The following is a 22561-nucleotide window of genomic DNA, read 5'->3' on the forward strand; positions in this document are numbered from 1 at the left end:
TGTAATTAGGAGAAAAATGGTTGCTGTTTCAAAAGTTCATATCTGAACATTGACTTAATACAGCTTGGAAACTTTACTATGCTTTCCCTTTATTTTTGTAGTAGTTTATGTTTAACACAGTACTATACTGTACTTGTGTGTTTTTTGTTTGTTTGGTCTGTGCTGCTGCCTACTTGTGCATGTATGTAACCCCCTTTTTCCTCCCTGGGGTACTCGGGAACAGGCCATGCTCACATGTGTGCTTGGGCGCCTGATGGTTTTAACATTAAAGGAGATCCTGAATACCCCAGTGGTGATGTTGTATAATTGGGGATTCCTTATCCACCCACTTGCTTCAGTCTCTTGCTCCTAAAGGAATATACAGTGGCAGTTCCTCCACCTGGCTGGCCCTATACACACTTAATGGTGTGCTTTGGGAGCCTCCAGTAATAATCTTATTCCAGTAATAATCTGGATCTAACTCCAAAACAACAATTATAAATAATATACATCTATTTGATTAAATTAGAATTAACACACCTTTACTTAACAGCTTAATGAAACAGGGTTCAACAACCTAAAAGTTAATACAATCAATTAACAAAGTACACAGAAATAAAGGAAACTTATGTAACTGGCATTTACACTGCCACCATTTATCCCACTCCAGAGTGTGCACTTCTCTGGATCTTAGAGTCCCAGACACTTGCTTGCGTGGGCGCGCTTGAAGGTCTGCAGCTGGAGTGGAGATAGCACTGTGCAGGTTCTGTGTGTGTCAGTCCAAGCTAAACAGCCAGTCCAGGCAAGGCAGTCCAGCAGGTCTGTTTCACTGGGCAGATCACTCTGCCTCTCTTTGGACCCAGAGTTAGTTTATTTTCTGTGCTCTGTCACAGGCAGCACTTTTCCAAACAGCCACAAGTACTCACAGTGCCTTCTATGCAGGGTTATGCAGGCCCTTCTCAGCCATAGGTACAGCCAGGATCTCCCTCCTTCAGGGACAATCACCAACAGCCCCTGAAGCAGCCTGCTAGATCCAAGCCCTAGCAGGCTCTTAGCAGTAAGCTCTAGCTTCCAGCTGCAGCTCCTGGATTGGGAAGGGCTCCACACTAGCAATCTGGCTCCTCTCTCCAAATTGGAGTCCACCAATTCTCTCTCTGCACTGCCTGGAAGAGAGCAAGTTTCCCTCCTTTTTCCCAAGGGCTCATGGGAGTTGTAGTCTCTAGGTCTAGATTGCAGCACAAAGTAAAAGTCAGAGGCTCCTATAATAAGAGAGCTACATGTACTTCTGGTTCCAAATGAGGTGTGCGGTTGACCAAGTTACATCGTAACTCAGATGTTCATAACTATTGATTGTTTTCCTATTTAAATAATTAAAACCCTCTATTTAAAAATTGCATCTGAAACTGCTATTTTCACCTCAGCGATTAGAATCCAGGAGCACTGCTATAAAGTTCATATTCTCCTTGCTGCAGAAAACTGTAAAGTTTAAGACAAAGATCTTTTTTTTTTTTTTAAAGGAGCCTTCAGTTAGTCAGAAGAGACTATTAGACATAATTTTCAAGTCTATGGAATATGTCACAAGCTATGTTGAGTCCAGTTAGAGAGCCTCACTGGCCAGTCTTTTGCAAAATAAAGCCACTGATTGGGGGCATAAATATGGATTTTGGAACAACTTCTGGCTTCATTTTTGGCCTAATTTATAAAGCACTCGAAAGCATGGAAGATTCAACAGAAATACTTGATATTGTTAATTGGATGGTAAAAATAACTGTTGATTCATCCTTTTAAATTCATCACATTTGTTCAATTAATTCTAAGCTTTTGCTATCTTTGTTAGGGAACTTGTTAAGTCTGTATTGTAAATATTTGACCATTTGATTTGGGGCTAGATGTTTGATGAAAGAGTGAGGGCAGTGAATAGCCGTATGATTTGAATTCTGTCAGGTTGGTGTGTTATTGCTTTATCATGCAAGGTTTCTTTAAAAAACTAATTACATGCTTTTCCCATGAACCAGTAAATAATAGCTTAAGGGTTCTATTGTTCTATTCTACTTCTAAGCTTTGTTCTATATTGTGGCAGTGCAGATCAGCACCATGGTGCTTGGGGAGGCTTTGTGTGGCATGAACACCTTAAGGAGATCTGTTCCTCTCTGGGTATACACTATCTGCATTTGGAGCTGTGGATGGGATTGTCAGCTCAAAGAGACATACTTGCACTAGCTCTGATAAAGGTAGCTTGTTAAAAATAGAGTTTAGCACAAGCAGTGGCATAGGCTAGTGCCCTGAAATATGTGCCTATGGGTTTGGCTTGGTACCTACTCAGCACCCATCTTCTTGCCTGTGCTGCTGTGTTTTTAGTGCACTATCAAGGTGAGAATTACACCTCCCCCCAGTTCCAAGTGTAGACATACCCTCCATGACTACCAGTGGTTCCAGTAGGGGTAAAAGGAGGGAGGGGAGAAGAAGAGCACAACCTTCAGGGCCAGTCTTAGGATTTATGGGGCCCTACGCAGGATTATCAAATGGTGCCTGACTGACCCCAGTGTGTGGAGGGGACACATCCCTTAGACAAAACCCGTGTTGGGGGCAGATTGCTCCATGCCACCCTATCCACTCTCCCGGCCCTGAGGCCAGAGACCCTTGAATGCTGGCTAGAGCAAATTCCCCCCAGACTGTGTGGAAAGACAGGTGAGCAGAATGAACTCGTTCTGCCCTGACTCATGGCCACACTCCTTTCACCTAGCTCACCCACTCCACTTTGTGCAATTTTCCCCCTGGGGAGAGGATGAGAGAGCAAACCATACATGACAGATGTGAAGGCACATGGCTTAAAACTCTAATAGGAGGTGTTCAAATACTACAGAGAAGAGGTGATATAAGAACCTACATAGTAGTGGCATAGTCAAAAGGGTCCACTTGGGCACGCTCTGACTTTGGGTGGGTGGGCAATGGTAGGGGTGTTAAGCCCCACTCCACCCTGGCCACGCTTCCCAGCTGGAGTGCCAGGCAGATCGGGGACAGCTCCACCCCATTCCCTGAGGTCAGCTCAGTTGTTTAAGTTTTACAAGCCTTAAAAACAATTACTATACAATTTAAACCTTAAATACTATAAATTCTAAAGCAATTAGTACAGCACAAAGCAATGCAAAAGCAGTTCTTCATCGAGTAGTGTCCCCGAGGGTGCTCCACTCGAGGTGCTGGGCTTGTCCCAGTGCAGCAAACCGGAGGAATTTTCATTAGCAGTAGCCCCCTACCGGACCGCGCATGCGCGACTGCCCCTTTGCGCCTTTGATCTGAGCGCGGTCCGGTCTTGTCAGTTTCTCTCCAACCGTCCGCAGCCGCAGACGGAGTTAGATTCAGCTCCCTTTAAGGGCTCCGGGGCCGGGAGGGGGGCATATGAGTTTCCTCAGTTAGGGTATGTCTACACTACAAAGTTAATTTGAACTAACGGATGTTAGTTCGAATTAACTTTGATAGGCGCTACACTAGCGCTCCGCTAGTTCGAACTTAATTCGAACTAGCGGAGCGCTTAGTTCGAACTAGGTAAACCTCATTGTACGAGGACTAAGCCTCGTTCAAACTTACTAGTTCGAATTAAGGGCTGTGTAGCCCCTTAATTCGAACTAGTGGGAGGCTAGCCCTCCCCAGCTTTCCCTGGTGGCCACTCTGGCCAACACCAGGGAAACTCTATTGCCCCCCTCCCGGCCCCGGACACCTTAAAGGGGCACGGACTGGCTACAGTGCCCGTGCCAGGTGCAAGCCTGCCAGCACCCAGTTAGCAGACCCTGCACCTGGCACGGCTCGAGCCAGCCACCCGATGCCCCCCAGCCCTCCCCCTCTTCCCAGGACCAGGCTGGTGGCTCCCGGGAGCTTGCCCGGGACCGCAAGAGGCGGGCACCCGCCTGGTCCAGTGCAGACATCGTGGACCTCGTCCACGACCTCCGCACTAGGCACAGGAAAGTGGCCGTCTAGGGCAGGAGAGCTGCCAGCCTGGCCACCCAGGAGCAGGTTTGCATGAAAATCAAGGTGGTCCGCTGAGACCCCCGACCCTGAGCTTACAATGGCCGTACTAGGTCAGACCAAAGGTCCATCTAGCCCAGTAGCCTGTCTGCCGACAGCGGCCAACCCTAGGGACCCTGGAGGGGATGGACCGAAGACAGTGACCAAGCCATTTGTCTCGTGCCATCCCTCTCCAGCCTTCCACAAACTTTGGGCAGGGACACCACTCCTACCTCCTGACTAATACCACTCCATGGACCCAACCTCCATCACTTTATCTCACTTCTCTTTAAACTCTGTTCTAGTTGTAGCCTTCACAGCCTCCTGCAGCAAGGAGTTCCACAGGTTGACTCTTTCCTTTGTGAAGAACAACTTTCTGTTACTACTTTGAAGCCTGCTACCCCTTCCTTTCCTTTGGTGTCCTCTAGTCGTTCTATTATGGGAACTAATGAAGAACTTTTCTTTATGCACCCTCTCCATACCACTCATGCTTTTATAGACCTCTATCCTATCCCCCCTCAGTCTCCTCTTTTCTAAGCTGAGAAGTCCCAGTCTCTTTAGCCTCTCTTCATATGAGACCTGTTCCCAACCCCTGATCATTGTAGTTGCCCTCCCCTCTCCCAGCCTCTCTCTTCCCCTCTCCCACCTCCTTTTCCCAGTCTCCCTGAGTTTTGTTCAATAAAGAGAGATTCTATTTTTGACCTCACGTTTTCTTTATTTTGTACATCAGGAAGGGGGGCTAAGGAAGGGTAAGTGCAAGGAGGTGAGGGAGGAATGGGGTACGAGCCCCCAATGGGGAGGACTGGGGTGGCTCTGCGGGCTTCTGGGGGTGGAAGCTCTCCTGCAGCCCCCCAATTTCCCCTCTTCCCAGATGGCAAGTGCAGCCAGTCTGATGGCTGCGGCAAGTGCAGCCAGTCTGATGGCCAAGTGCTGTGATGTATCCAGTGTGGGCACTCAGGGCACTCCAAGCCAGGACTGCTTTGCAAGTGGGGCACCCCTGAGAACTGTCTGTCCGGGGTGGGGGTTGGGTCCCTTTAAGCACAGCCCTCGGCTAGCCTGAGACAGCATCTCCACGCTCTAAGTCCTCCTCTGATGCCCTGCCGGCACTGCTTCCGGCCATCCTTAACCCCGGTTCAGGGTCCACTTAATGTGGCCATGCTAGTTCGTATTAGCAAAACGCTAATTCGAACTAATTTTTTAGTCTGGATGCGTTAGTTCGAATTAGCTTAGTTCGAATTAACTAATTCGAACTAAATTAGTTCGAATTAGCGCTGTAGTGTAGACATACCCTTAGTTAGTTTTCTTGTTTAGTAATAGATAGTTACCAGTTATAGTGTTAGTAGTTGTAGTCCCCTGTTTAAAAAAACAAAAAACAAAACCGTTTTTCCTTCAGCGGTCAGTCAGTGCCTTCCTGACTGAAATTGACAAAGAAATAAATCAGAAAGGGAGTCAGGATGCCAGGATTACCTGGCTTCAAGAAGTGCCTTCAGTGCCAGGAGGCTATCCCTGTCTTCGATGGACACTCCCGGTGTGTAAGGTGTCTCGGGGACGCTCACGTCCCAGCGAAGTGCAGCCATTGCGCGAAGCTGACAGCTCGTGCCAGAAGAGATCGGGAGCTGAGACTGAGGGTCCTTTTATTTAATAAGGCTCTACAAGCTCCAGAAGTCTCCGAGCCCCGCTCTGCACCCAAAGATCACGCTGGGCAAGAGATCTCCAGCAGGACCCATAGGACGCCGGGCGGCAGTTCGGGCAAACCGGGGAGCTCTGGCTGTGCTACTCAAGGTCTCCTTCACGCTACTATAGGAGATCCCTTTCACCAAGGTCCCCAAGACGTACAGAGTGCCCTTGTCGGTATGACACAGTGAGAAGATACAGTTGTTCTCCCTGCCACAGCCAGCGGGATGACCGATGTTATCACAAGTGTTCTTCTCATTCATCGCACCGCAGAAGGTATTCGCGGTCGCGGTCACCACAATCTTCTCGACCTGAATCTCCACACGGTCCGGACGAGTCTACCCTTTATGCTGCCCCACCATCCTCAGCTGGGGATTTGGATCCACACTATCAGGAGGGTAAGCAGGACCACACTCCTCTTGACGGACAATAGACCCCTGATTCCCCAGCGCAGCATTCCTCTTCCTCGCCAGATGACGCAGTCATCCCTGCGGACTTGTCTCCTACGGAGGACCACAAGCAGTTCCAGGAACTCTTCAAGAGGGTTGCGCAATCCCAGGACATCCAGACCACAGATGTGCAACAGAAACAGCATCGGCTGCTGAAGAATTTACAACCTTCCCAGAAGTCAAAGCTCGCCTTTCCCTTCAATGACGCTATACTGGAGGTGGCCAACAACATCTGGCAGACTCCGGCCTCATCGCTACCAACTAATAAGCGGTCAGACAAGAAATACTTCATAACTCAGAAGGATATGGAGTATCTGTTCACACATCCACAGCCTAACTCCCTTGTTGTGGACGCTGCGCAGCAGAGAACAAGAACTTCTCAAACCAAGAATCCCTCAAACGACAAGGAGGCTAAAAGACTGGATATCTTGGGCAGAAAAGTATATTCCTCCTCCACTTCTCCTCTGAGGATGTGTAACTTTGCCGCACAACTAGCAAACCACGATTTTGACAACTATTTGAAACTGATCCCTCTATTTGAGCATTTGCCGGATTCCAAGCGTCAGATTCTCAAGGCAGTGATACAAGAGGGCTATACGGATGCCCGAACAGCCTTACAGATTGCCCTCGACATGGCGGATGCAGCTGCTAGATCCACAGCTTCGGCCATAGTTATGCGTCGGGTGTTTTGGCTACACCAGGCCGTTGTTCCTAAGGAGTTGCAGGCCAAGGTGGAGGATTTGCCCTTGGATTGCAAGTCACTATTTTCCCAGTCAACTGATCAGGTCTTCCACTCGGGCAAGGATATATGTACAACTTTGAGGACACTAGGGATGTACACGCCCCCCTACAAACGAAGGAAATACATACCCTACAACAGGCAAAGACCATTCTTGTATGCGACGCCTCGGACCAGGCCATACGATCAACAGAGGCCAAGACAACGTCCCCAAAAGCATCGCCAACAGCCTAACAAGACGTCTGTCCAGCAGCAGGGCCGGCAGCAGGTTTGATGTGTTGATCGAAGGACTTCGGACCACCCCATTAACAGAGACTCTAGGCATCACAAAAGGCGTATTTCATCATCGTCTCAGGCCTTATCAGCATCATTGGGCTCTCATATCCACTGACTGGTGGGTTTACGACGTAATAACTTCAGGATGTGTCAAGAAGTGAGGCGCGTGTTGATTAACAGCAGGCGGCATACGACGCGCAAATCCTATCTCCATAAGTGGCGTCGTTTCCATTCATGGTGCTCGGTAAGAGATCTTGACCCTCATTCGCTGCCTATACAACAGATCCTAGATTATGTGATGCACCTAAAGACGACCGGAATGGCTATTTCTTCCCTAAGAGTTCATCTGGCGGCAATTTCAGCCTTTCGTCTTCCAATTGATGGCCATTCAGTGTTTGCCCACCCTATCACCAAAAGGTTTCTGAAGGGATTAGGCAATCTGTATCCGGCCCACAGGATCCCACCGGAGCCTTGGGACTTGCCTTTAGTATTGGACACTCTGACTCACTCGCCTTTTGAGCCGCTCTCAACGTGTGATCTACGAATGCTCACGATGAAAACGGTGTTCCTACTTGCCATTACGTCAGCGCGTCAAGTAAGTGAATTAGTAGCTCTTTCCGCCGATCCGCCGTACACACAATTCTTCAGTCATGCGGCAGTACTGCGTGTCCAACCAGCATTTCTGCCAAAAGTCAACTCTGCTTTCCACATAAATGAGCCCATAACCCTGCCGACTTTCCACCCGAAGCCTCACTCCTCATTGGAAGATGTACGTCTACACACTCTAGATGTCAGGCGAGCACTGGCCTTTTACCTTGACAGAACTCCAGTCTTTAGGAAGTCCCAGCGGCTTTTCCTTTCTACAGCCGAGCGCTCCAAGGGCAAGCAACTTTCTGCGCAGCGTATTTCCCACTTGGTCGTCGCAGCACACAATGTTATGCCTTGTGCAACAAATCTCTTCCAAACGGTCTTCGTGCTCATTCCACCCAGGGCATAGCAACATCCATTGTCTATCTTTACGGAGTACCGTTGAAGGACATATGCTGTGCAGCAACCTGGTCATCTACCCTCACATTCGCTAGACACTATTCCCTCGCGAACATACTTACCTCTGATTCAAGGGTAGCTCAGGCTGTCTTGTCTACAGCACAAGGACGATAGGTCTGAAGCATTCATGTAACGTTGGACCACTGCTGTGTACTCACCTCGAGTGGAGCACCCTCGGGGACACTACTCGATGAAGAAAAGAGAGTTACTCACCCTGTGCAGTAACGTCTGTTCTTCGAGATGTGTGTTCCCATGGGTGCTCCACGTCCCACCCTCCTCCCTGCTTCGGAGCTTCTATTTATATCTTTCAGATGCTTCTGGTTGGGAGGAAACTGACAAGACCAGACCGCGCTCAGATCAAAGGTGCGAAGAGGCAGTCGCACATGCGCGGTCCGGTAGGGGGCTACTGCTAATGAAAATTCCTCCAGTTTGTGGTGCCAGGACGAGCCCAGCACCTCGAGTGGAGCACCCATGGGGACACACATCTCGAAGAACAGACGTTACTGCACAGGGTGAGTAACTCTCTTTTACTAAAAGATCTACTATATACAATAATAAAGCCTACTTCCCTTACACTTCACCTGTATGCTACTTTCAGTTGCAGGCAGGAGGTTGTGGTTCCGTCTTTTCCCATGCATAGGAATGCCACCACTGATGTAGATGGTATGAAGGGCCTAAACACTTCTAGTTACATCGAGCAGGATGTGTGGGTCAATCCTGCCCATTCCGTCCCATCGATTGTTCTTACAAAACCCAATTTATAGCAGAGAGAGGCTTGGTCATTCTAATAATATTTACCAATTGATTACGTATTGTGTAGGATATGTAAAATGCCCAGTGCCCCTATTTGGAGTAAATCCTGCTACTCAGGATGTTACTGCTATGTGCGCAGTTGACAGTTCTATGACTGCATCTGTACTTTTTGCTTATCCGAAACAAGTACCAGTACAAGGCTGCTTGTCCTGTGTTCTTGACGTGGTCTTACGTACCATGCTTAATCTGCATTTTTATGCAAAATAATTCCTGACTCTTGGGCCTGCCTGCATGTTTCTTTACACCAGACTTGAGACATGCCATAAATCCACACTTTAGACAAGGCAGACATCACCATTTATTGCCAAAGCAGGGTAGTGCAGGCTCCCCTACACCCACACAGACCCACCTGTGGCTATGCAGTCCTTGTGACGGAATAAGATAGAGAATAGAATAGGATAGAATGCAGTCCTTGTGATCGAGTGCCAAGATTATGATTAGTCTTAAGCAAGAGTCCAATGAGACAATTCCTCATTATCTTGGCCCTGGGGATAATAAGACAGCTTACAGTAATAAAAACCTACTTTCAGTTGTTGGCAGGAGCTTACCCATAAAGACAGACACAGCAAACGGGGTGTGTTAGGAAATCCCAAAGAGGGACTAATGGTATGTTTTAAAAACTGAATAATTGCTGGTCATCATGAAAGGGGCATTTGTGGGGATAATGGAAGTATTTAGTTTTAAGGAGAGATTTGAAGGGAAGGGGTGGTGGTTGGTGAACATGGACAAGGCGATCACTTTATGCACAGGAAGCAGCATGAGAATCAGCTAGAGACAGAAGCAGGAGGGGGAAATGAACAAGGTGCCAATGTTAGTATCAGGAGCAGAGTAGGGTAGATACAAAAGATCAGCTGGACAAAAAATGCCAAAGGCACTTTATTTAATGGGAAGCCAGAAGAAGAAATCAAAGAGGGTAGGCAATATGGTTAGATTGACACAGAAAGTGCTTATAGCTGCCAGCTTTGGGGAAATGTGTAGGGAAAGCTGAAGGCTACCAGGGATGCCAGCAGGGAGGCAGCTGTAGTAACCACGATGGGAGATGGTCACAGCCTGAACTAGTACTTTACTTACTGGTGCAGGCCAGGGTGGTAAGGTGTAACCTGGGGCTTAGGAGACTCTGGTTCAGTGTCTGACTCTCCCAAAGCCTTCCTGTGTGATTAAGTCACATACTCTCTCTGGATCTCAGGTCTCTATCTGTAACGGGCTTGTCATATATTCCTACCTCCATAGGGCTGGTGTGAAAATAAATGCAACTGTGGTATAATAACAGGAGCCCCATGACTAACTACTCTTAGGCAGTAGGTGGCTACGGCTCAAGGAGCCTCAGCCTCCCCTCAACCAAATCTACCTACCTACCAGCTCCCCCAGCTGCCCAGGACAGAATGGAGCTGCTGCTGCCCAAAGTGATTGCAGGGCTGGACAGCTTTATGCTGCAATCCCTGGGGGGACAGGAGTTGCCATTCCCATGGGGCAGGTTTGCTCTCCAAACCCTCTCCCTAGTCTCATTTTTGATACTGTATCAGGACTACTTGGATGCAGCACATGTGCGCATTTGAGAACTTGGAAGCATTTCTTTCAGAAAGGGTATGTCTACAAAGCAGGGCTAAACTTGAAATAAGCTACGCAACTTGAGCTACGTCAATTGCGTAGCTTATTACGCAATAGCTTATTTTGAAATTGGGTGCATCTACACAGCACTTATTTCGAAATGGAGCACTCTTCCTCTCACTTCCCTTAATCCTTGTAAAATGAGGGTTACAGGAGTTGGAGTGAGAAGTCGTCCGGCTGGACATTATGTCGACATTATGTCACGCACTTTCTTATTTTTAAATAATGTCAGTTATTCCAAAATAATGGAGCTGTGTAGATGTACACAAAAGATGCATCTACACAGCACCCTTACTTAAAAATAAGGCACTATTCCGAAACGTCCCTTATCCCTCATGCAATGAGGTTTACAGGACATTGGAATAGCGAGCCCATTATATTTTGATATAACGGGCTTGCTCTTAAGACACAGAATACCTCTGGTATCCCAAAATAGCGCTGCAGTGTAGACATAGCCAAAGAGACCAGATCTGGACATCTATGGGGATAAGGGATGGTCCATAGATAAATAATTTGACCCATTATCTTGTCTTTCCTGGGAAAACCATGATATCTTGCGAGGCTGTTCACAATCCCCCAGCCTCTGCTATAACCAGTGTTACTTATTTTACAAATACAAGAAAAATGCATTTTAAACATTTGTGTACTATTTATATTTAAATTCTGTCTATTTTGTCTAATGATTATATTGTTTATACCTGTGTTCAATAGTTTTAGAGAGGTAAATTAAACTAGAACTTCACAACAGCATGAATACATGTACAAAATTAAGATGCAGTGCAAAAAAAGACCTCTCATCAGGATGGTTACCTTATAATGAAGGCTTAGGAATTTATGTAATGTTTGTTGCTGTTTAAATAATACAAAATTATTGTAATTGATCAAGAAATATCTGCACTCAAGATTAATGTTTACTGCGTATTCTGATCAAGAGTGGGAACAAGAAGATGGTTACATGGGGATAGGTTTGCAATGTAACAAACTTAAAAGAGAACATATATCAAACAACCCCTTCTAAGGAGAGTTTATTTGTCCAGTCACTTCTGCATTCCCTTTGTTGTTATTTCAGATACTGTTGTATGAAGAATAGTATTAACCCTTATAATAGGGTTTTACTTTTGATAGGCAGTTAAAATACTAAATTTGTCATGAAGATCTCCATGTGTACAAATGAGGGTGAAGTCTCAAATTCAGCACAAAGGAACAAATTATGGCTGCCATCTACACACAGGCAAATAGAAAACCTATGGGTAAAGAGTAAATAAAAGAGGCGAGGTTTATGCTCCATTTTTTGGCTCACTTACCACCCAAATATGCACCTGACGTATTTATTTAGGGCAACAGGATATGGTCCGAAGGCTATTATCAGAAAAGGACCAATTTAAACAGAAAGGACCAAATTTAGCTTCAGTCTAAGTGATTTCATTTCTATGAAAACTAATGACGTGTGTAAGGAGAGGGGAGGTGTAAATCTCAAATTCTACTTTGATGGCATCTGGATTTAGATCAAGACATCTGTGAGTCAGCCCATCTCTAGCACACATCTGAGCCAAGATGATGAGGAACGTTTCCAGGAGTGGCACATGTAACAAAACTTACAGATGTATAAAACTTTTGGGAATTGCTCAGTTTTCTGGAAAGGTGCAGACTGGGCTGAAAACTGTAGGAAGCCTAAATATAGTAACTTTCAGAAAGAGGTATCTTCAGATTCCAAACCGATGACATGTGGTTATTTACTCACTAATTCTTTATCCACAGCAGGTGATTTGAATATGAGAAGATAAAAGACTTCTCTCTTGTTTCACAAGATACTCCTCTCATTACTCTGTGCAATAAGTGTCTGAATTTACTGACTTTGCAGTGACCATTTGAGTTGCTCTTGGACTAGGAGACAGTCTATATTATGTCTGGGACAACTGGGCAAACCCCAACAAAAATACTGTGCACACTTTTTTTTAAAGTGTTTTACTGCAGGGAAGGGGATTTCAAGGAGAGAAGGGTTGGTTTTGTGTAAAGAAATCCTTTTTTATAGACTGCAGCCAGCTGGATGCCTGATGCACTGCTTCAAGTTGGAAAGAAGGGAGAAAAATAATTCTTCCCTTAAAATGAAGGGTCAGACACTGATTTCACTTGTACCACTGGAGTAAGTGGAGTGACTCCTGAGTTACAGCAGGGTGAGATCAGAATCAGATCTGAAGTCTTTTTTTCCCTTAAAGATATTTAATTTCTGGGTGTTTTGAGATGTTCCTGCTATATCTTTTCATGAGCTCATCTTATGTATCTGTAGCATTAATCCACACACGGGGTATTTTCTGGGCTGCGATTTTAATTTCATTGATTGTTTACCAGCCACACTAATATTGAAGTCAGAAAAGTCTGTTCAACGTCTGCATTAATGGTTTGAGGGGCCTGGCTATAGTGCAGTTTGCTGTGGACTCTTAAAAGGGTTGTAGTGAAGTTACTGCTGGAGAACAGTGTCAGATTTCCCATCTCGAAGATAAAGGTTCTTTGTTTAGTCATGTGACACCTATAGATCTGGAAGCTGCCTTTCAGCCTTCCTTACACGGCCCCTGGACAGCAAATTTGACATGGTAAATACATGAAGAGCAAGAGAAGAGTCCAGTCACTATGGGTATGTCTAGACTACAGGCTTTTTTCGACAGAGGCTTTGTCGACAGATACAGTTCATGCCTGACTCCGGAGCCCTACCTTCCCATCTTGTTGCAGATCCATGCCTTGTTCCTGGCTCCTGCTCAGCTGCCTTCCCTGTTTCTGTGTTTTACTGCTGGCTCCTGACTCTGGTTCTGACCCTTGGGTTGTTGCCTGACTTTCTCTGACTTGGCTCCTGTTCCAGGCTCCCAAATCTTGATATGATCCGTAGGTCTGAGCACCACTGCTCTGACCACTAAATAGGACTGCTTACACTGTCCTTGACAAAATTTTATCATCCATTTAAAAAACAGGTAAGATAATCCTTTTAGGAGACTTTAATGCAAAAGTTAGCCAAGATTCTTACATATGGAATAGCACCACTGGGAATGAAGGAGTAGACAAGATCAATGCCAAAGGCATCCTTCTACTCAGCAAATGTACAGAGCATGACCTTGTGATCACAAACACACTCTTCAGAAAAAGCAACAGGTACAAAAAAACTTAGCAACGGCCTTGCTCAAAACAGTGGCACCTCCTAGACTATGTCACTGTAAGAACACAGGATCTAAGAAATGTTCAAATCACCCATCTCAGGAGAGGAACTGATGATTACTGCACTGACTACCATCAGATGAGGTCAGTCATGACCATCAGGATTGCCCAGAAGTATAAAAAGCAATCCAAATCACAAAGACAGCAATATAGCATCTAAAGCCTTCAATCTTCAGTGCACCTAGTGAACTTCCAAACACTCCTCAGTGAAAAACGGACCATATGCACCCCTAGAAATGACAACACAAGTGTCAAAGAAGACTGGAAAGCCCTAAAACAGACCATCCAGAAAGCTTGTGGGGAATCCATTAGCCTTGCTACCTACCACTATCAGGGCTGGTTTGACAACAGCAACATTGAGGTTATAGCCCTTTTTGGACTAGAAGAGAAAAGCTTTCTTTGAATGGCAAAAACAACCACTATCCAGTCAGAAACAGAGCTTTTTCCATCAGCTCAAAGCTGCAGTTCAAAGGAAGATCTAATGAATCAAAATCAAATGGTGGGAGGACAAAGCAAAAGAAATCCAAACATTCGCTAACAGACATGATATGTGGAACTTTTGTTGTTGTTGTTGTGAGATAAAGACCCTGTGCATAAAGCTCATATGACCTCACACCTGTAAGATCCAAAGATAGCAGTACCCTTCTTAAAGATAGTCCATCAAAGAGCTCTGGAAGGAACGCTACCAAAAGCTTCTAAATTGAGAAACAACTATGACTGATGACACCATCAATACCATCTCTCAGCACCCAATCTGGGAAATTCTTGCCAACTCACTGACATCTGAGGAGGTCTTCAAAGCAATTAAACAAATGAAAAACAATAAAGCACCAGATCCTGGTAGCATACCATCTGAAGTACTGAAAGTGTGTCTGTGGAGAGAAACACTGATTAACGAGCTTTATTTGCTGCTCCCTCTAAAATCTTGTGCACCAAAGAAATCCCTGCTGACTTATTCGCAAAAAGGGAGACAAGGTTGATTGTGGCAACTATTGAGCCATTGCCCTTCTGTCCATCATTGGGAAGGCTCTTTCTAGAATCTTATTGAATCACCCACTCCCTCTGGTAGAGGAAGCACTTCCAGAGTCCCCATGTGGTTTCAGACCATCACCAAGCCAAAGCAGATCCTGGAAAATTACCAAGGAAACCAGGAGCTGTACATGAAACAAAAGACAGGACTATGCAGTACTTTAAAGACTAACAAGATGGTTTATTAGGTGATGAGCTTTCGTGGGCCAGACCCACTTCCTCAGATCAAATTGTGGAAGAAAATTGGCACGACCATATTTACCAAAGTGATACAATTAAAAAAAAAAAAGTGAACACATATAAAATTGACAAATCAGATTTTAGAACAGAGGCGGGGTAAGGGGGGAAGGTTAGTGTCTGTGAGGTAATGACATTAAAGGTGATAATTGGGGAAGCTATCTTTGTAATGGGTCTTAACAAAGATGCTAATTATCTCACCCATATGTAAAGTGTCAAATTTAAGCATGAATGACAGTTCTGAGGCTTCTCTTTGAAGTCTGGAGTTAAAATCTCTTTGAAGCAATATGCATGTTTTAAGATCATTGAGAGAATGGTCAGTCTGGTTAAAATGGCAAACAGTTTTCTCTCAGTGAGAGAGCCTGATGACTGTTTTATAACACGGCTGCATCTCTATCACTATTCCAGGAGCTGTACATGACCTTTATCGATCTGACCAAAGCCTTTGACTGTGTCAACCATGAGGCTCTGTGGAAAATCATGTCAAAGTTCGGCTGCCCAAGGTAAGACTCCTCCACGACCAGATGACTGCCTCTGTTCTGTGCATGGCTCTACCTTTGAGCCCTTTTACATCAGTTTGGATAGCAAACAAGGCTGGGTATTGGTTCCCACCCTTTTCTCAGCAGCTATGAAAACAGTACTCCAAGACCATCTACTACAGGGCATTGACATTCAGTATTGGACTGATGGCAAGCTCTTCAACCTTTCTCACCTCCTCCATTCCTGAACTAAAATAATATCGGCAACAATAACCAAACTCTAGTATGCAGGTGACTGTGCTTCTCTGAAGCTTACAAACACCTAGGACTAACTCTGAACCTCAATAAAACAAAAGTGACATCATTATCTCCTCAAACTTAGAGGAGATACTAGTTCTGGTACTTTCTACAACACAGTATGTAAACTGTTGACCAACACTGACTTCTCATTGCTGATAACTGTACCCAGGACAGATACTGGAGGCTGAACAGCTGATGTATCTGTGCTGAACAATAATTTTTACAATTTATAGAATAATAGCCTTTTATAAAGTGCACACATGGAATCTAAGGGAAAATAGATCAACCCAGTTTATTTGGAATACTTAGCAGCCTAAAACCTTGTTGGTTTGATTTGCTGCTGCTGCAAGTTCATGGGTAATGACCAGGGTGAACCAAAGGAATGGGCATGTTTTCTAGAGTCTTGCTGACTGTAAGGTGTTTGGTTTATGCTTGTAGCATAACAATATTATACAACTTCTAATCTGATATGGACTCGCAAAGCACGTTTGCTTCATGTGAAATGCTCGAACTTGTTCTTTAAATCATAACAGGTCATTAAACCACTTGCCAATATTTTATTCTCCATGCAATCTGAATCTACACATCCCAGGATTACGTATGGACAATGTACTGACCTCTTCACCTGCTCCTCCGCCATCCTGTTCAATACAGCTGCAGTCCATGCCATTGACAGTCTTTGAAGTTAGTTCCTGACTGTTTGTGACCTATTTATAGTGCACTGACAAAATTTAAGACAGGTGAGGACCTTGTCTTAACTATTTATGGCTTAAGGGGGAGGAAAAACGTGAGAATTTTCTTATTGAATGTCAGATGTCCCAAAAGGCTGCAGATGTGTAAATAGATGTGAGTGTTCCCATTTCCGCATGGTTTTGCTTTCTCCTATAGGTTAGCTTTCTCAGAAGATGAAGAAAGCCAAACTTTCTAACTTTTAGGGAAGTTATAAATCTTTGTAACACATATTACAGTGTTTTCAGACAGATAAAATCTGTTCATTCCACAGGTGACTTTCTGTAACCCATTAATTCTGCACTTTCTTGAATAACGTGGACTTGGAAGTCACTGTGCCTTTCTTTTAAAAGCTCACTAGTGAATGGGAACCTTAAAGTCCTTCAAAAACACAAAGCTGAGCATGCCCTGTCTTAAAGCATGAAAGTTACTAGGGTATGTTGCTAACCTAATTTCTACCATAAAGGAATTCCTCTTTTATCAGTGTGTATCAGTCATACTGATGCTGACTCCTTAGTTCCTTTACTCCCATGTTCTACTATAGGCTCTATGGGTATGTCTACACTACCCTCCTAGTTCGAACTAGGAGGGTAATGTAGGCATACCGCACTTGCAAATGAAGCCCGGGATTTGAATTTCCCGGGCTTCATTTGCATAAGCGGGGATCCGCCATTTTTAAATGTTCCACGAGGTGTACCGGTAGTTCGGAATAGGAACCTAGTCCGAACTACCTAGTTCGAGCCCCATGTAGCCGCGCTACATGGGGTTCGAACCAGCGGGGATTTAAAAATGGTGGCTCCCCGCTTATGCAAATGAAGCCCAGGAAATTCAAATCCCGGGCTTCATTTGCAAGTGCGGTATGCCTACATTACCCTCCTAGTTCGAACTAGGAGGGTAGTGTAGACATACCCTATGATAGTAGAATGCAGCAGGGTTCTTTGGAGGCACATAGGAATCACCATTTTAAGGTAAAGAACTTAATAAATGGGGGAGTGCCATACATTTATTGGTATTGCTCCACACCGCTGGGTACATTGTTCAGCAGTCAAATGTTAAAATTATTCAAAGGAGGTAACATACCTCCTATAGCTAATTCACTGGAAATAGGTTTGTTTTTTACCAAGAGACAAAACTTTTGTAAAATATGTTGAGAGACTTTGCTTATGAAGGCATTAATTAATACTGTAGGAAAACCAAACTGAGAATAACAGAATGTGCCAAAGTTATCCCAAATGTTGTTAGAACACACTGTGTTTATATTACTTACATACGTCAGTTAGTACGAGGAAAAATTAAAGCATCACAGACTTTTATACAGAACTTCATTAAAAATTTTATTGAAAATTAAAATGCACTTGAAATCAAATTAGCATTTCTTTAAAGCTTGATGTTTTTTCATTCATTCCTCTCCTGGGCATCCTCAGGGACAACCACAGCTCTATCAAATAGCTTGTGAGTGCTGCAGCCCAATAAATAGGCATGCCAACTTGCCCCTATATTGACCCCACTACAATCATTTACCACCTTGTTTTTGGCTACATAAACTGCTTCTAAGCACTTTCTCATTCAAAAACCCCAGGGCACCTTTCAAAGCCCGGCATCAGCATGCAAAATCGTGAGAGTCTCTCAACCTCGCGTGTGCACATATATGTGCACTCAAGGCTTTGACCATCATTCTCCTCTCACTTGCGTAAATCTGGCACAGTTCCACTGCAGTCATTGTCACTGGCTTGCCATTCTTGCAAAACAGAGAAAGTGTGAGAAGAATCAGGCCTTAATGTGGTTCCATACCTTCCTTTAATCTTACACTTGTACCCTGATTTCTCCCCTGCACAGAAACAGTTTTACAGTAAACTCCAGTAAATTGCTCCTTGTCCATAACAATGACCTGATTCCAAATCCACACATTTTGGCATTCATCAAAAATAATTATTTTAAAGTCAATCAAGTGAAACCAGTAAGAGTTCAGATACATGCCTTTAATCTTGGCCTTTCCTCCATTTTGATCCTGGCCTAGGCAGCTCAGCGTAACTGCATTCATTTTGTCCTCCTGTTTCCTTCCATGTATGCCTTCCCCATTCCTCCCAAGTGCCCTGCTTGAAACTCACCTTTTTTAACAGACTTTTTCAAACCAAATTTTCCCTTTCCAGAGAATTATTATTTTAACAGATGACTGATAACAAATAAAACAAAGATCCTGGAAGTAACAAGACATGTGTTCTACTTCATCGCCCAGACTCACTGATAGTTTTTTTTTTCACTTTCCAATACAGGATACTCTATTTGTCTATTTCTGTTTAAATTCTGTAAGCACTCTGGGGCAAGGTCCAAGTCTTCATACCTGACTGTACAGAACCAGCATGCTGTTGGTACTATACAAATAATAACAGTTTAATTCAACTAACCAAAAATATCAAGAGATGTGAAACCACTTCTGAGGCCTTATTATTAAAAAGCCATTCTGGGCAATGTGAGTTTACACTGCACTGTGATATAATTATATCACAGTTTGAGCTGTCTCACTGGCAGCATCTAGGATAGCCTGAAAAGCCAAATCCTGAAGTTACTACTCAGGCAAAAATCCTACTGAAGTTCAGTGAGTTTTTCCTTATTCAGGTCTGTACAGTTTGGTACTTTGTCTATGAAAGGGTTTAACTTTCATCCTTCATTAATTCTTGTGGATATTAATTTGATAAGAACAGGTGTTGAACCATTTCAAGACCTTCTTCCCATGGTGGGTCATTGTTAACTAGTACCAGCTAATTTTCTGTGTTTTTCAAAAGTCCTTTATAGCTAGAGCTGGGATGCTTCCAAAGCATAAACTCCATTATGTCCTGGCAATTCCTTGTCTTAATTTTCACATTAACATGGAGAGGACAGTCAAAATGCAGAATGTTACCTGGATAGGGTTCTCACCCAATCCATCTGACTGCCTTTCATTTATCCCTTCAGAAAGATAACAGCTTCTATGATCCGATATGAGCACAGGTGGGGTGGGGAAGTGCTCCTGATTTGGAGTGCTGATGCAGCACACTTACAGCAACCTCTGGGTTTTCAAATGAGAAAGTGCTTAGAGGCAGTTAATGTAGCCAAAAATGAGGTGGTAAATGATTGTACTGGGGCCAATATAGGGGCAAGCTGGCATGCCTGTTCATTGGGTTGCAGAACTTTTAAGCTATTTGATACAGCTGTGGTTCTCTGTGGAAATGCCCAGGAGAGATTGGGGTGAAAATGTGGATCTTTTAAGAAATTTTAATGGGATTTCTATTGCCTTTTAATTTTTAATAAAACTTTGAATAAAGTCCTGGTTGAAAGACCATGGTGACTAAGAGATTCCATTTTAACATACTGCACAAACAATTGCCAGTAATGGGAGAAGGATGGGCTTTGTAACAATGTTGTGTGCACCTTTTTCAAATACATTTAATAATGAATGATATCAAAATGGAAAAAGGAAGGTAAAAAAAATCTGCTGTGTAGTCAGTAAGTTTGGAAGAAATTACTGAACTTTTGGCATCCTTAACGGATACCCTCTTCACATGATAGTTACTCTGCTCCAAAGACAGTATAATAATGCATGCCAAAAATTCTTCTTTTTCATTTGCATGAAATTGAATTGACAGATATACCTGTCTATTTTACATCCAAGAAAATGTCTTGTTAGAAACGTGTGAAAATATATTATATGACAGACGCTGAAAATGTTTCAGATACAGCAATAAATTGATTGTGGTTTTTGGACCAGATGTGAACTATGTTTAGCATTTTTCATGCAGGCCTGTTAGTCTAGCTATGTGCTTAAATAAATGCAGAGAATTGGTCTTGTGTGTCAAGGAAGCTCCAATGAGTATAGAAGAGCTACTTTCTATCTAAAACGGAATTATACACACTAAGTTTCACACCCATTATGCAAGCATTAAAACCACAAACTGAACTTAGGTAAAGGTGTGGCAGTTGTTGGTTTTCACTTTATTAACATGCATGAAAACACTTGGAATGTTTAGAGTCAAATAGACACAGTGGAAACCAGAAAGGCTGTGATGTTAATTATTTTCAGAGCAGAGATTCACTCCATAATAGCGATATCTGTGGGGGGAAAATACTTGGAGCTTGTTTAAGACTGACAACTTAATTGAGAAATCATACCATGTTCTGAGGGTGATTTCTATGCTATGGTGATTTCTATGCTATGCTTTACATGCTATGGTGGCTATAACTGAGATACCAATTGCTCATAAGTGAAACAGGGCAGCCATGTCTTGCCACATTCTAGTAAGATTCAAGTCTGAGCCCAAGAGTTCTAACATATACTCACACAATAGGGTAGAGACAGCACAGAGAGTAGCGTGGTCCAACAGACAAGACTTAGGACCAGAAATAAGATCAGTGGGTCTCCCTTCCCACCAGAGGACTGTTGTCAATGGGCACTGCTCATATCGTACAGAGGGGAGAAGAAGTGTCATGAGTTCAATTTCTGTTGTTCTATTTCTGACTTGGCCATATTCTCTTCACTTCTCTGAGCTTCAGTTCATCATCTATCACAGTGATTCTTAAATGGTGGGTTGGTACCTCAAAGTGGGTGCCACCAGTGTTCCCTCTAAGCTGCGAGCAGCACAGCTTCACAGGTGATTAATCAGCCCCGCCCAGTCAGAGGCTCAGGGCTCCGTGCACAGAGCTGACTGCCTGGGTGGGGCTGATTAATCACTTGTGCTCCTGATCTATAAAATAGGAATAATGCTACTTATATATCTTTGTAAGGAGTTCAACTGATGAGAGGGGATACTTAGTAATATTAGAGTTTTAATGCCAAAATATAGTTTTCCATCTCTGTAGCATTCCGAAACTGGACAGACGTTTGAATCAGAGCTTCTTACAAATCTGAGATGAGCTTCCTCAGAAATAACGCACCACTTCACCTTAGAATCATAGAGTTGGAAGAGACCTAGGAGGTGAGTACAATAACTGTATGTATTCTTTGGTACATGAAATTTAGGGAACTGGTTGTATGGCACATGTGACAACAAATATGCTTTCCAGGATGTGGCAGGTTGGACCAGAAGTATATAGATCATAGTGGTTCATGAAAACCCTTTGTGGGCACCACCTGCTAATATCTTATGTTTTTATGTTCTTCTTCTATCTGCTGCTTGTATATAAAATAGAAGCAACCCTCTTTTCTTCCAATGTCTTGATCTAATATAACCATCAACACAGTATCTAACTGTACATAAATAGGATTCAGACTGAATTCTTTATGAAATAGGGTATAAATTCTCTATCCCTCCTTCATTTCAGTTGTTAGTATTAGTGGAATCAATTTACTGAGTCCCTTCAAGTTAAATTTTCCATCTAATAAATACTGGTCATTTTTAAAACAGGAACAAGAAAAATGGCATAGTACCAAGAAAAAGACTTGTTCGTGCAAGGGTGAAACAGCTTGTTAAAAATAACATGTATGCCTTACACTTCCAACCAACACCATTCAATTAGGAGCGTGTTTCAACTTTCCCATCCCATTTTAAATTATTTTCACTGTTTACACTAAAGCTCTGGACATTAGAAAGTGAAATGCATTTCTAAATCAAAATATATACGACCTCTTTGCATATTAATGCTAATTTGTTTTTGATGGGTTTCTTGTGAGTTAGTGAGCTGGCAATGCATTTTTATGGAAAATAGTTTTGAAGCATTTGTTCAGAGGGGGAAAAATATACAGAACTACATGCACTTAGTTCAAATTTTGGACTTTACCAGACTTGACAATGTCACTTTAAGTATGAAACTGTCCTTTTGTGTTTTGATAGTACTGTGCTCAACATGCAATTTTACAGTGCGTTTGCAGTAAATAATACCTAGGTGGGATATATAATGGTGGAGTTCAGGGCAGAATTTCATCCTTATGTCTGAATTTCCTTGTTTGAATCCATTTTAAATTATTCTGTCAAAATACTTTGTTGGTTAAAGGGACACAGATTAGATGTGGTTTGACAGCTAAACTA

The 22561-nt window shown here is 43.6% G+C and overlaps 1 long non-coding RNA gene across 1 annotated transcript in view; it reads left to right on the top strand.

Moving 5' to 3' along the window:
• The window catches only part of LOC112545516 (uncharacterized), a 59095-nt gene extending 37546 nt beyond the window's left edge, over positions 1 to 21549 (top strand). The window contains exons 2-3 of the long non-coding RNA XR_003089005.2: positions 15463 to 15557; positions 21396 to 21549. This is a non-coding gene — a long non-coding RNA (uncharacterized LOC112545516). The remainder of the gene's footprint in view (positions 1 to 15462; positions 15558 to 21395) is intronic.
• Positions 21550 to 22561: the final 1012 nt, after the last annotated feature.

This window comes from Pelodiscus sinensis, chromosome 1 (assembly GCF_049634645.1).
Source record: "Pelodiscus sinensis isolate JC-2024 chromosome 1, ASM4963464v1, whole genome shotgun sequence".
NCBI lineage: Eukaryota > Metazoa > Chordata > Testudines > Trionychidae > Pelodiscus > Pelodiscus sinensis.